Source organism: Theropithecus gelada, chromosome 2, assembly GCF_003255815.1.
Source record: "Theropithecus gelada isolate Dixy chromosome 2, Tgel_1.0, whole genome shotgun sequence".
Lineage (NCBI taxonomy): Eukaryota > Metazoa > Chordata > Mammalia > Primates > Cercopithecidae > Theropithecus > Theropithecus gelada.
In genome coordinates this window covers 107,081,181-107,095,432 of record NC_037669.1, presented here as the reverse complement: position 1 = coordinate 107,095,432, position 14,252 = coordinate 107,081,181, and the positions used below count along the sequence as shown (strand labels likewise).

At 41.8% G+C, this 14,252-nt stretch overlaps 1 long non-coding RNA gene and 2 other non-coding genes across 3 annotated transcripts; all 3 read left to right on the top strand.

Moving 5' to 3' along the window:
- The first annotated feature begins 2,482 nt into the window (after positions 1–2,482).
- On the top strand, positions 2,483–12,877 carry LOC112618985. The gene is made up of 4 exons (XR_003118152.1): positions 2,483–2,640; positions 6,886–7,321; positions 9,094–9,175; positions 12,063–12,877. It is a non-coding gene; the product is annotated as an uncharacterized LOC112618985 (long non-coding RNA).
- LOC112619975 lies at positions 7,376–7,555 on the top strand. Its single transcript, XR_003118445.1, has one exon. It is a non-coding gene; the product is annotated as a small nucleolar RNA SNORA81 (small nucleolar RNA).
- Positions 8,896–9,026, top strand: LOC112619906. Its single transcript, XR_003118384.1, has one exon. It is a non-coding gene; the product is annotated as a small nucleolar RNA SNORA63 (small nucleolar RNA).
- Positions 12,878–14,252: the final 1,375 nt, after the last annotated feature.

Below are 14,252 nucleotides of genomic sequence, written 5' to 3'. Positions count from 1 at the left end.
GATTTTTCCAGTAATATTCATGAGTACGAATTTTTTTTATTTTTATTTTTTAGATATGGAGTCTTGCTCTGTCTCCCAGGCTGGAGTGCAGTGGTGTGATCTTGGCTCACTGCAGCCTCCACCTCCCGGGTTCCAGCGATTCTCCTGCTTCAGCCTCCCGGGTAGCTGAGGTTACAGGCACACACCACCATGCCTGGCTAATTTTTGTATTTTTAGTAGAGACAGGGTTTCACCATGTTGGCCAAGATAGTCCTGAACTCCTGACCTCAGGTGATCTGTCCGCCTTGGCCTCCCAAAGTGCTAGCATTACAGGCGTTAGCCACCACGCTCAGCCATGAGTAAGAATTTCTATGGTCAGTGTATATGTATATGCTAGATGGGTGTTTTATGAGATTTTGGTATAAGTGTTACGGTCACTTCATAAATAGAATTTGAAATGCTTCCTTTTTTTTTCTGTGCTTAAGGCAGAATCAACAGCAACCAACAGCAACCAACTCTCTGTTCCTTAAATTTTCACAGTAGAATTATCCTATGAAATAATTTGGGCCTGGTGCTTCTGTGGATTTAGCTATGGAGATACGCAGTTCCCTAACAAAATCTATTTCTTTTTTTCTTTTTTTTTTTTTTTTCTTGTTTTTTGAGACTGAGTTTCGCTCTTGTTGCCCAGGCTGGAGTGCAATGGCACAATCTCGGCTCACAGCAACCTCCGTCTCCCGGGTTCAACCGATTCTCCTGACTCAGCCTCCCGAGTAGCTAGGATTACAGGCATGTGCCACGACGCTCGGCTAATTTTGTATTTTTAGTAGAGGCAGGGTTTCTCCATGTTGGTCAGGCTGGTTTCAAACTCCTGACCTCGGGTGATCTGCCCACCTCCGCCTCTCAAAATGCTGGGATTACAGGCATGAGCCACCGCGCCCGGCCAACATCTATTTCTTCCATGGTAATTGGTCTACTTAGAATTTCTATCTCTAGAATGTTTTGGTAAATTATATTTTCTTGGAATTTTGTCCATTTCATTCAAGTTTTCAAATTTATTACACAGAACTGACTGATCATGCAATTCTTTTAAGTTTTCCTGTATCTATGGTTATTTCCCCTTTATCATTTTGTATTTTGAGATGCTCCTCTTTCTTTCTTGAGCCAACCACCCTATTGTTGCCTTTTTCAAATCTCTTGCTTATTAGTATTCCCATTCCCATTTCTACTTTTTATTTTCTTCTTTTATTCTTACTAATTCCTTCTTTCTGCTTCTCTTAGGTTTACCTTGCTATTTTTTTCTAAATTATTTAATTTACTTTTATTTTGAATTTTTAAAAGCACTGCATTGGTATATCCCACAGGTACTAATATGCAGCGCTTTCTCTCTTTTTTTTTTTTTTTTTGTTCATTTTTAAGATATTCAGTGATTTCCGTTTTGAGAGGGTTAAGAGGATTTCTTCATGCTTTTTTTTTTTTTTAACATTTCGAAAATGTTATACAATTTTTTTTTTTTTTTTTTTTTTTTGAGACGGAGTCTTGCTCTGTGCCCCAGGCTGGAGTGCAGTGGCGCGATCTCGGCTCACTGCAAGCTCCGCCCCCCCGGGTTCACGCCATTCTCCTGCCTCAGCCTCCCAAGTAGCTGGGACTACAGGCGCCCACCACCTCGCCCGGCTAATTTTCTTGTATTTTTAGTAGAGACGGGGTTTCACCGTGTTAGCCAGGATGGTCTCGATCTCCTGACCTCGTGATCCGCCCGTCTCGGCCTCCCAAAGTGCTGGGATTACAGGCTTGAGCCACCGCGCCCGGCCTTTTTTTTTGAGACGGAGTCTCGCTCTGTGGCCCAGGCTGGATTGCAGTGGCCCGATCTCGGCTCACTGCAAGCTCCGCCTCCCGGGTTCACGCCATTCTCCTGCCTCAGCCTCCGGAGTAGCTGGGACTACAGGCGCCCGCCACGACGCCCGGCTAGTTTTTTGTATCTTTTAGTAGAGACGGGGTTTCATCGTGTTAGCCAGGATGGTCTCGATCGCCTGACCTCGTGATCCGCCCGTCTCGGCCTCCCAAAGTGCTGGGATTACAGGCTTGAGCCACCGCACCCGGCCTATTTTTGCATTGTTTTATTCTCCACTCCTTTGTATCCTACGACAGTCTCCCGCCCCTTTCTTCACCTCAGTGCTCTAAAGATCGAAGGTCAAGAAGAGAGTTTCTTGTCCTGGAGCCTGCGAGAGGGTGGGCCCTTGCAGTTCATGCGCGGAAACAGCGATAGGGACATCCAGGGCCTGAGGAGGCTGGGGACAGAGCAGATCCAGCCCCTAACACCGCCCGGGAGTAGATGCAAACCCCCAGGGCCCCGGGGGCCGGGACCACACCCCGCGGGCACGAGTCCGATTGGCAGATTGTAGCCGAGTGGTTTCAACGGTGACGCCCCCACCCGAATGCCTCGCTGGGATTGGCTCATTTTTGGTTCAGACCTGGACGGTGGCCAGAGGAGGACAAGAGGCTTTCACACAGAACGGAGGTGATGTGGACGACAGCGGAGAGGCAGCCGCACTTGAACAAGCGACCGGGCCCCGGGGACATGGCGGCAGCCTCTGCACCGTCAGTGTTGCTCGCGGCTGCAAGAAACTGGTGGCGGCACTGCCTGAGCCCGCTGCTGTTGCCAAGGTGACGGGGCATAAAGCGGCGGTCGACCGGTGCGTGGGGGCGGGGGAGGGGTGAAGGGAGAACGAGGCTCGAGCGGGAGGACAGGACGGCATCCGCTTGTCAGGGGATTCGGCTTCCAGTCCCCCTTCCAGAGGGCGTCGTTCTGCAGCCGGGCATCGTTCTGCAGCCAGGCCTCTGTCTTTCCTCCGCCCCTACAGGGCACGAGCTACAGAATGTTTTTTTTGTTTCTATTTTTTTAAAGTAAGGAAGCACTTTCCTTTCCCCCCAGTTTATTCATTTGTTTACTTCTGGTTCCCGTGTCCTTTTAACATGTCCCCGTCATTCCCTGTTTAAGGGCACAGGATGTTCCAGGCTCATCTTGTACTTAGCTCCTGCCTTGGAATCAGACATTTCTCCAAAGAATCCTGATTCCTTTTTTTGGAGAATGTTATTTTATAGCCGTATCTGGGTTGTAGGTTGTGTTCGTTGCTACTAGGATGCCATTACTTCTAGACTGTCTCAGCAGACAAACGCTAGGAAACTTTATGTGTATATTTATATGTGTGTATATACATATATATGCACACACACGTTATGTGTATATGTGTGTCTATGTACATATGTATACATATATATGTACACGCACTCTCCCCACACACATCCATACACGCATCAATCCAGGTACATCTATATCTGTTTTATATCTACATGTATGTTTAAAAAAACAGCTGAGTTCATACTGTTACCTCAGTTCCAGTGCATCATCTGAGGGTTCAATCAGATCTGCCCTTTCTGTAATTGTTACTGTTTTCTGAGAGTGAGAAAGCTGGTTGTCCTTATCCACAAGATATTCACTTCTTTGCTCAATCGTGTACAAAAAGTTGATTCAAAATCGCTAACCCGTACCACTGTGAAAAACAGACCAACTAGCCAGAGTTCAATATTGGTTTACAGTTATTTTTGTCTTTAGTTTCTGTAATTAAAACTGTATTATACAGGTTATGAAGGTAGTCATAGAGGTGTTATGACTATAGAGGTTACAAAGTCTCTGTAATTAAGATGTGGAACTAGTGTGTGAATAATAGAAAAAGACAAGTAGAATAGAATAGAAAATCCAGAAGTAACCCCAAGTGCACATGGAAAGTTAAAGGTGGTATCACATATCATTGGAGCAGAGTTGGGCTTTGTGATACACAGAGCTGGGCCAACTGGTTGGCCATTTGGAAAAAGATAAAATTAGATCTACACCTCATAGCATAACAAAAATAAAGTCTAAATGGATCAGGGATCTAAATGTGAAAAATGAAACAATACAACTACTGAAAGAAAAAGGCTTTCTAACTATGACTCAAAAACCCATAAGCAATAAAATAAAAAGTTGATAAATTTGACCACATAAAACAAATGGCATGACAAATACATCATAAAGTCAGAAGACAACTGAAAAAACACTGGATTGGGAGAAAATAATCTGTAGCACGTATCACGGGGTAAAGGATGAATATCTTTCATATTTAAATTTGAATTTAAAAAATTTTCCAAATCAGTTTTCTCTGTTTACATTCAGCAGTGGCAAAGTGACTTTATCTTTTACGTCAGAATATGTCAAAAAAGTAGTAAGTTACACTGCTTTTAAAGATAAGAGTCATCCGTTTAAAAAATACTTATTATATCATGTGTCTTAGGGTCCCAGAAGTAAACCCTAAGACAGGAATTCCTGTGCAAATAATTAGAAAGTTTCCAGGAAAAAATCGCAGGGAAATAGGGAAATAGAATAGAAAGGGAAGGAAGGCCACAGAGCAAGCTGCTCTAAGCCTGTTCCCCTCGAGGTGACTCAATCCTGTTGAACTCTAAGTCAGGGTGCATAGTCAATCCTTGGAGTTGTCCTTACCAGAGAACCAGCAAGCTGGTGTGTACGTCTGTGCCGAGTCACTGGTTAAGGTCTGCCCTCAGGGAGACCCGACTTCCCAGATACTTTGGGTTTTATAAAAATATAAAACTTTATGCTTAAGACTTAGTATAAAGTCATCCATTCAGAACCTTCTTGTTAACTATTGGACTTGCATAGAGGGAGTTTTTGTTTCAAATTAAACAGAAACTAGGGTTGCAGGTATGTTTTGTAGGTCTGTATCTCAACCAATTGACAAACTGAAGCTTTCTTTCTGGGTAGACTAGGATCCATGCCTTTTCTGTTTACTATTGTCAAGTTTAAATGCAGTGTGCAACATGAAAACCGCAGTGATGTGTTATGAGTTGGGAATCTTTGTCATTTGTGACATCTGCATGCTATCTGTTTTCAAAGCTCACTGCTATATTAGCTATGAAGTAAAGCTTGTTTTAACAAAGCGATAGGCTTCATTAAGATCATGGCTATATAAGTCATGGTTTCCTATTGGAAAGATAATTATCTTTAAAGTGAATGATAACCAGTGAATAGTGAATACATATCAGAACAACTTGCCCTGGAGATGTAAATGCAGAGCTTATTCACTATTTATACATCTTAAACACAGAAGAATAATGTAGAAAATGTCTATTTTGATTTTTCCTAGGACATTTTTTTAGCTAGTGATGTTTAGGGTATGGGAGGGAAAATAACCTAATGAAGCAAGTTGCTACACATGAATATCTAGAAATGATACTAAGACTTTTGAAAAATAGAGTTTATTTTATTTTTTAAATGGCTTTAGGTTTCCAGAAAAAAGTGACAGGTTTACAGAGAAGATAGTACAAAGAGTTCCCATATACCTTGGATGCTATTATATGTTATTAACATTTTACGTTAGTATGGTAAATTTGTGGTGTAATTATATTATGGTTAGTATGCTACAATTTTTTTTGAGATGGAGGCGTTCTCTGTTGCCCAGGCTGGAGTGCAGTGGCACGATCTCAGCTCACTGCAGCCTCCACCTCCTGGGTTCAAGCGATTCTCCTGCCTTAGCCTCCCGAGAAGCTGGGACTACAGATGTGTGCCACCATGGCCAACTAGTTTTTGTATTTTAAGTAGAGACAGGGTTTCGCCATATTGGCCAGGCTGCTCTTGAACTCCTGACCTTGTGATCTACCTGCCTTGGCCTCCCAAAGTGCTGGGATTACAGGCGTGAGCCACTGCACCCAACCAGTATGATACAATTAATGAACCAACATTGATGGGTTATTATGAACTAAAGTCCACAATTTATTCATGTTTTCTTAGTTTTTATGTAAAGTACTTTTTCTGTTCCAGAATCTTATCCAGGATACCACATTCCATTTTGCTGTCATGTCTCTGTAGACCCCTCTAGGCTGTGACAGTTTCTCAGATTTTTCCTATTTTTGGTGACCTTGACAGTTTGGAGGAGGAGTATTCAGGTATTTTGTAGGATATCTTTCTGTTAGAATTGACTGATGTTTTCCTCTGGATTTGGGGCTTTGGGGAAGAGAACCACAGATGTAAAGTGTGATCTCTCTCTCTCTTTTTTTTGTGTTGCCCAGGCTGGAGTGCAATGGTGCAATCTTGGCTCACTGCAACCTCCACCTCGTGGGTTCAAGCAATTCTCCTGCCTCAGCCTCCCAAGTAGCTGGGATTACAGGCATGTGCCACCATGCCTGGCTAATTTTGTAATTTTAGTGTGGGGTTTCTCTGTGTTGGTCAGGCTGGTCTCGAACTCCCGACCTCAGGTGATCCGCCTGCCTCGGCCTCCCAAAACGTTGGGATTACAGGCGTGAGCCACCGCACCCGGCCTAATGTGTGATTCTCGTCACATCAGATTGAGAGTTATGATGGTTGCTGTTGACCTTAATTACATGGATGAGGTAGCACTGGAAAGGGTTCTGTGCTGGAAAGTTACTCTTCCCTACCCTCCTTCCACACTGTACTATTAGGAAGGAAATCACAAGGTCCAACTCACACTTAAGTGAAACATTTTCTTCTAACTTTTCAAAAGGATCAGGTTGTTTTGGATGAAGCAGATAAAAATGTTGAACCAAGGAATTAAGGATCAAATCCATGAGATTTACTAGAAATTAAATACAAGTACTCTTGTGCACATGAGTTTTCTCCAGCTGGCAGGTTGGATTCATTGTTACAACATAGCTGTGAAGTGCTATGTTGTCCTTGTCCCCTGCTGAAAGCAATTGTTTCCCACAATCTCTGTCTCACTCAGTTCTATAGTAAGACATGGACGCTTGGTCTCAAACATTATTTCTCTAAGTATTGTTATGAAACTATTACATCTGCTTAATTGATTTGTCAACATAATTAGTCATTGTCTTTTTTTTTTTCAGAGTCTCACTTCATCGCCCAGGCTGGAGTGCAGCAGCACTATCTGAGATCACTACAATCTCTGCCACTCAGATTCAAGCGATTATCTTGCCTCAGCCTCCCGAGTAGTAGCTGGGAGTACAGGCGTGTGCTACCATGCCCAGCTAATTTTTGTATTTTTGGTAGAGACCTGGTTTTGCCTTGTTGGCCAGGCTGGTCTCGAACTTCTGACCTCAAGTGATCCGCCTGCCTCGGCCTTCTAAAGTGCTGGGATTACAGGCGTGAACCACTTAGCCTGGTCAGTTATTGTCTCTTTTTAAAGATTGTGTTGCTTTCTGCCTCAATATTAATATGTTGGAAATTACCAAGAAGTTCATGACAGATCTATTTCACATTCTGGTGAAGAAGGAAGAATTGGCCCTTGAAGGAGTCAATGTTTTACAATAATTTTGAAAGAGGGTAATGTTTTTCTAATTGATACACATAAAAACCATAGCCAGGGATTTAAAATTTACCTTCTTGTTTAAGCTCTCTACTAAAATTCCAGAAACTAGTATCATGTCTTAGCATTTGTAATAAAGCTATCAGAGAAAAGCCAAGAAGAAAAAAGAACTGTACCAGATAGAAAAATTGAGTTGAACTTTTTTTTTTTAGACGGAGTCTCACTCTGTCACCCAGGCTGGAGTGTAGTGGCGCAATCTCAGCTCACTGCAGTCTCCACCTCCCAGGTTCAAGTGATTCTCCTGCCTCAGCCTCCCAAGTAGCTGGGATCACAGGTGCCCACCACCATGCCTGGCTAATTTTTTGTATTTTTAGTAGAGACAGGGTTTCACCATGTTGGCCAGGCTGGCCTCGAACTCCTAAACTCAGCTGATCTGCCCACCTTGGCCTCCCGAAGTGCTGGGATTACAGGCGTGAGCCACCATGCCCAGCCTGAGTTGAACCTCTTTTTTAAAACAGGGTACTTTGTTATAAGATCTGGTACAGTAATATCTATATTTAGGCAGAATTAGTAAAATCAATGAATAACTATTCTCTTCCAGTGGTAGGGATGAGGTGTAGAAATCAAATGACTTTTTATTCCAACTCTGACATGAATTAACATTTTCCTCTTGGAAATACTGTAAGGAAAGAAATTGTATGCTCTTAATGACGAGAGATTGACCAGTCAGGTTGTTCCTTGTAGAACACAGAGTGAAAGGTATCCTGGCTTCTAAGAAAAAGCATGCCAGTTTCTGGTGTGGTAAGAGCTGCTCTTCCTTAGTATTGCTAATTAGGATGCTATTAATATCTGATTATAGTTGAGCCGTGAACAACCTGATTAGGGGCACCAGCCCCGATACAGTCAAAAATCTGCAGATAATTTTTGACTCCCCAAAAACTTTACTACTAACAGCTTAATGTTGACCAGAAGCCCTACTAATAACAGTCGATTAAACACATATTTTGTATGTTATATGTATGATATACTGTATTCTTTTTTTTTTTTTTTTTTTTTTTGAGACGGAGTCTCGCTCTGTCGCCCAGGCTGGAGTACAGTGGCCAGATCTCAGCTCACTGCAAGCTCCGCCTCCCAGGTTTACGCCATTCTCCTGCCTCAGCCTCCCAAGTAGCTGGGACTACAGGCGCCCGCCACCTCGCCCGGCTAGTTTTTTGTATTTTTTAGTAGAGACGGGGTTTCACCGTGTTAGCCAGGATGGTCTCGATCTCCTGACCTCGTGATCCACCCGTCTCGGCCTTCCAAAGTGGATATACTGTATTCTTATAATAAAGTAAGCTAGAGAAAAGAAAATGTTATTAAGAAAACCATAAGGAAGAGAAAATACATTTACTGTTCATTAGGTGGAAGTGGATCACCATAAAGGCCTTCATCTTCCTCATGTTCATGTCAAGTAGGCTAAGGAGGAGGAGAGAGAGGAGGGTTAGTCTTGCTGTCTAAAGGGTGGCAGGGGCAGAAGAGAAGCCACTTAAGTGGTCCTGCCCAGTTCAGACCCATTTCCTTCAAGGGTCCACTGTATTTTCTTAGTAAACTGAGGCAGGATCTAGTTACATTGTAGCTGTGAAGTGCTGCATTGTCTTTGACCCCTGCTCAAAATAAAACTGTTACCTTTCAAGCCCTGTCTGCCATGGTGCTCTAGCTGCAGGGATGTCTGGTCTCATACATGTTCACCTGTTTAAGTACTGACTTGACAAATGACTCTTGAGAATGAGGGGTTGGTGGTGTTTTGCAGGTAGTGACAGAAGGAAGAAAACATTGTCAGGAGGAAATTCAGATAAAGGACAAACCATATTTTGACTGCTACTGACTTGTTGGTAAGTATTCTAATTCCTTATTTAATGACAGTATCTCTCTAGCAAAAGTTGGTTTAGGGGGAAAGTTTATAGTAGACTTTGCCAGCTGAAGTTGTAGGGGCATGAAGATCACACTCCACAGTGAACTGTGCTGTTATATATAGGTCATTACTCTTGTGGCCTAGAAGAGTGTGCAGCAGTTGCTTTTTGAAACATAATTTATATACTATCATATCTGAGGTTCTTGATTTTTATGTTTAGTAGTGTGTATACTGATCATCAACTGTGATCTGCCCACTGCTTGTGAAAACTATATTCTCATTTGATTATTTGACATCTTTGAATTCCTTGTTTTTATTCTGGTGAAATAAATTCATACACAGTTACGTGTCACTAAACAACCGGGATGTGTGTTCTGACAGATCACAGAGCGTACTTACACAAACGTAGATGGTGTAGCCTACTACAAACCTAGGCTATGTGGTATAGCCTGTTGCTCCTCTGTACTGAGTACTGTAGGCAGTTGTAGCACAATGGTATCTGTATATCTAGACATAGAAAAGTTAGAGTAAAAATACATCATAAATGATAAAAACAGCACCCTTGTATAGGGCACTTACAGGGGTGAGGCTTGCAGGACTGGAAGTTGCTCTGCGTGAGTCAGTGAGTGAGTGGTGAGTGGATGTGAATGGCTAGAATGTTACTGTATACTACAGTAGACTTTATATATAAACACTCTGCACATAGGCTATACTACATTTATTTTTAAAATAAAGTAATTGCCAGGCGCAGTGGCTCACACCTGTAATCCCAGCACTTTGGGAGGCCGAGGCAGGCGGATCGCCTGAAGTCAGGAGTTCGAGACCGGCCTGATCAACATGGAGAAACCCTGTCTCTACTAAAAATACAAAATTAGCCGGGCGTGGTGGTGCATGCCTGTAATCCCAGCTACTTGGGAGGCTAAGGCAGGAGAATCGCTTGAGGCGGAGGTTGTGGTGAGCCAATATTGTGCCATTGCACTCCAGCCTGGGCAACAAGAGCGAAAATCAGTCACAAAAACAAAACAAAACAATAAAAATAAAGTAACTAGGCTATAACTTTACGATGGCTATGAAGTCACTAGGTGACAAGAATTTCTCAGCTCCATTATAATCTTAAGGCATCACCATCGTATATGCAATTTGTAGTTGACCAAAATGTCATTATCCAGCGCATGACTGTATTGTTTTTCAAGGTGATTTTGTCAGCCAGGCAAATGTATCAGGATAATAATTTTATCACCTCGTAACATGATATTTAAATTGTACCTGGGAGGACTCATGGTTGGACAGAACACAGTGGAAAGCAAATGTGAAATGTTCCTCAGATTTTGGACTTTATATACCGTTGATATTTCAGGGAAAAATCAATAATGCTATTAGATTTTGTTGTCTTTAACTCACCTATGAGTCTGTCTTAAAGTCGTGTTTGCTCATAGCTTGTGCTTTCTTGACGATTCCTCTATAGTTGGAATTTTCTCAGCATTTTTTGGTCACAGTTTATATTGATCCTAGCCTAGTTATATTGACTTTGTCACTAAATAAATTGAACTATGCCTTGTTACCAATAAAAATGAGTTACTATATTTTTTTTAATGTAGTAGTTCATAGGAGTAGGTAACAAGTGGTGGTCAGAAATGCCATGGGCCTGATTTCAGACGTAGATTTATAAGTGAAACAGCAGGTCGTTTGGATAAAGAAGGAATCAGTATTTCCATATGTGGTTTTCTCTTGTTCTGATTATTTGATATTTTAAGTTCCTACAGCAAGAACACTTTTGATTGGTTGTGTGATCCATTTTAGTAGAGAACTGTAGTGGCAAACATATTTTGGTCATTTGTGTTAGAGTCTGTGACATGAACTGAGCAGAAAGGAGTGATAAATATGGGTTACCAGAATACATTTTTTCAAGATTTCCCTCTACTGGTAAAAGTTTCCCAATAGAACTACCCAATAGAACTTTCTGTGGTGATGGAAATGTTCTCTATTTGTACTGTCCAATACAGGAGTGGCAGATAACATGTGACTATTGGAATGCGCTTAATGCAACTTTTTTTTTTTTTTTTTTTTTGAGATGGAGTTTTGTTCTTGTCACCCAGGCGGGAGTGCAGTGGCGCAATCCCGGCTCACTACAACCTCCGCCTCCTGGGTTCAAACGATTCTCCTGCCTCAGCCTCCCGAGTAGCTGGGATTACAGGTGCCCACCACCACTCCTGGCTAATTTTCATATTTTTAGTAGAGACAGGGTTTCACCGTATTGGTCAGGCTGTTCTCGAACTCCTGACCTCAAGTGATCCACCCGCCTTGGCCTCCCACAGTGCTGGAATTACAGGTGTGAGCCACTGTGCCCAGCCTATTTCATTTAATTTTAATTAATTTAAATTTAAATAGCCATATGTGGCTAGTGACTGTTTATTGGACAGCATAGTCGTAAACAACAGTGAACATTTCAGAGCTGACATCTGTAGTTAATTCTGAAAGTGTATCAGAATGGATTCATAACTGTTCCTTTTGTTTTGTGCCTGTTCACATCTGTCCCAGACTGACATGACACCCACTCTTGGCTGGTCCACTTTGGTAGGGGCTTTAATTTTACTACCCTAAACCCAATACTTTCATCCTCTTTATAAGTAATAATGTTCATTTCGCAGCCAGATGAGCCTTAACTCCTTTTGTACTAACTTTGCAAAAAAACCTTTTCTTTTTCTCTAGATATTTTGATCAGTATCTTGTATTCCATTTAGAAGCACTCTACATATAATTCTGGCAAATAAACAGCCACCGATGATTAACTAGTAGCTCAGATTGTTCAGTAGTTCATGTAGTACTTGCTGAATAATATTCTGATTCATATTTTTTCTTTTGTTCAGAACTGGCAGTAGGGGTCAACTTGGGAAGACAGCTGTGACCATAAATATTAAAGAAGACAAAAGGATTCTTTGTGACACTGAGACCTTCTGCAGTACTACAGTGGGGGAAATGCCGGTGTACACAGCTGGCCTCATGTAATTCCTGGGATGAGATCGTTTGGGATGCAGTGCTGGCTGTTGCTGAGCAGGCGATCACGGTGCGTACTGTGTTTCTTTCCTTGAGAATATTTGAATCTCGCCTGAGTACTCATAACAGATGAGAAACACAGGTTTTGATAGCATAGATTCACACTATCATTAGTCATGAGCTCTTGAGAGCAAAGTAATTGGTTTTGTCCTCTTTAGAGTTAGACCCTGTGGTTGGGTATGAAAGATGAGTGTCTGTAAAAATCTGTCTTAGAAATGTATTTCCAAGACTCTGTCTCAAAAAAAAAAAAAAAAAGATTTCCTAGTTCTGTAAAAGTCGCTATATTGAGTGTTCTCTATCACTTAATAATATACTTACTTTGTTATTAAGTGGACTTAAAGATATGCGGTGTAGAAAATCAGCTAATTATGTTAAACCATGGTGTCTCCCTTTATTGTGTTAGGCTGAATAGAACAAACTTTAAAATAATTTTTTAAAGAAAATATTTGAATTCATTTTGTTTGGTGTTATGTTTTTATTCAGAAAAGCATTTTATTAGTGCTAGGTGTGAACCAGAGCCTTTCGCTAAATACCAGCAGCAATCATGTGCTAGAGTTAAATCCCAGAAAACTTGCCATATTGTATATTAAAGGTTCAGTAAATTACAATAAAGTATTCTTTCTTTAAAGTGATTTGGTTCTTATTCCTTAAAAATCATACTTTTTGCCATAACTCCATATTTTCAAAGGAAGAAGATGAAATGAAATAGTACTCTGTAGTAAATATTTTATTCCAGTTACAAAATTACACACAAATGTGGCTTTTTATAAAAAGGTTTAATAAAAAATTGGGCTGGGTGTGGTGGCTCACAGGCCGGGCATGGAGGCTCATGTCTGTAATCCCAGCACTTTGGGTGGCCCAGGCAGGCAGATCACTTGAGGTCAGGAGTTCGAGACCAGCCTGACCAACATGTCTACTAAAAATACAAAATTAGCCGGGCATGGTGGTGCGTGCCTGTAATCCCAGCTACTTGGGAGGCTGAGGCAGGAGCATCACTTCAACCTGGGAGGCAGCAGTTGCAGTGAGCCAAGATCACACCACAGCACTCCAAGCCTGGGTGACAGAGCAACACTTTGTCTCAAAACAACAACAACTAAAGTTCCAAGTTAGCTGCTGCTTGGCAGTAGCACAAAGACTGATCAGTGAGGTTGTTCATTAGCACCATCTGCCAAACATTGTCTGCTACTTATGAGAAAAAGGAAGCATTTGAACATGAGATTTCTCCCTCTTCTGGTGTGGCAAAAATCTTCTGGTACACGCAAAGTAGTTACATAACAGCAAGGTTTTCTATGTTAATGGACTAATATTAATCAGTAAAGTTTTTTTTCCATAACAATAACACGGAGTGTATATAATGGGTCCTATAACAGAAAAATGGACATCGAATGTGATCTTTTAAAAAAAAAAAATAGACTATTATTTAGAGCCATTTCAGGCCAACAGAAACACTGAGCAGAAAGTACAAAGAATTCCCATACACTCCCTGTTCTCACACACCCACGGTCTCCCACACGTCAACATCCCACACCAGAATGGTACATGGGTTACAATCACTGAACCTCTATTGACATGTCATTATCACTCAAAGTCATAGCTTAGGGTTCATTCTTGGTGGTGTACATTCTATGGGTTTAGAGAAATTTATGATGACATTTGTCCACCATTATAGCATCATACAGAGTATTTTCACTGCCCTGAAAATCCTCTGCTCTACCGATTTCATCCCTCCCCACAACCCCTGGCAACCACTGATTTTCTTTTTTTGTTTTTTTGGGTTTTTTTGAGACGGAGTCTTGCTCTGTCACCTAGGCTGGAGTGCCGTGGCGTGATCTCAGCTCACTGCAAGCTCCGCCTCCCAGGTTCAAGCGATTCTTCTGCCTCAGCTTCCCAAGTCGCTGGTACTACAGGTGCCCGCCACTACACCTAGCTAATTTTTGTATTTTTGGTAAAGACGGGGTTTCACCATGTTAGCCAGGATGATCTTGATCTCCTGACCTCGTGAT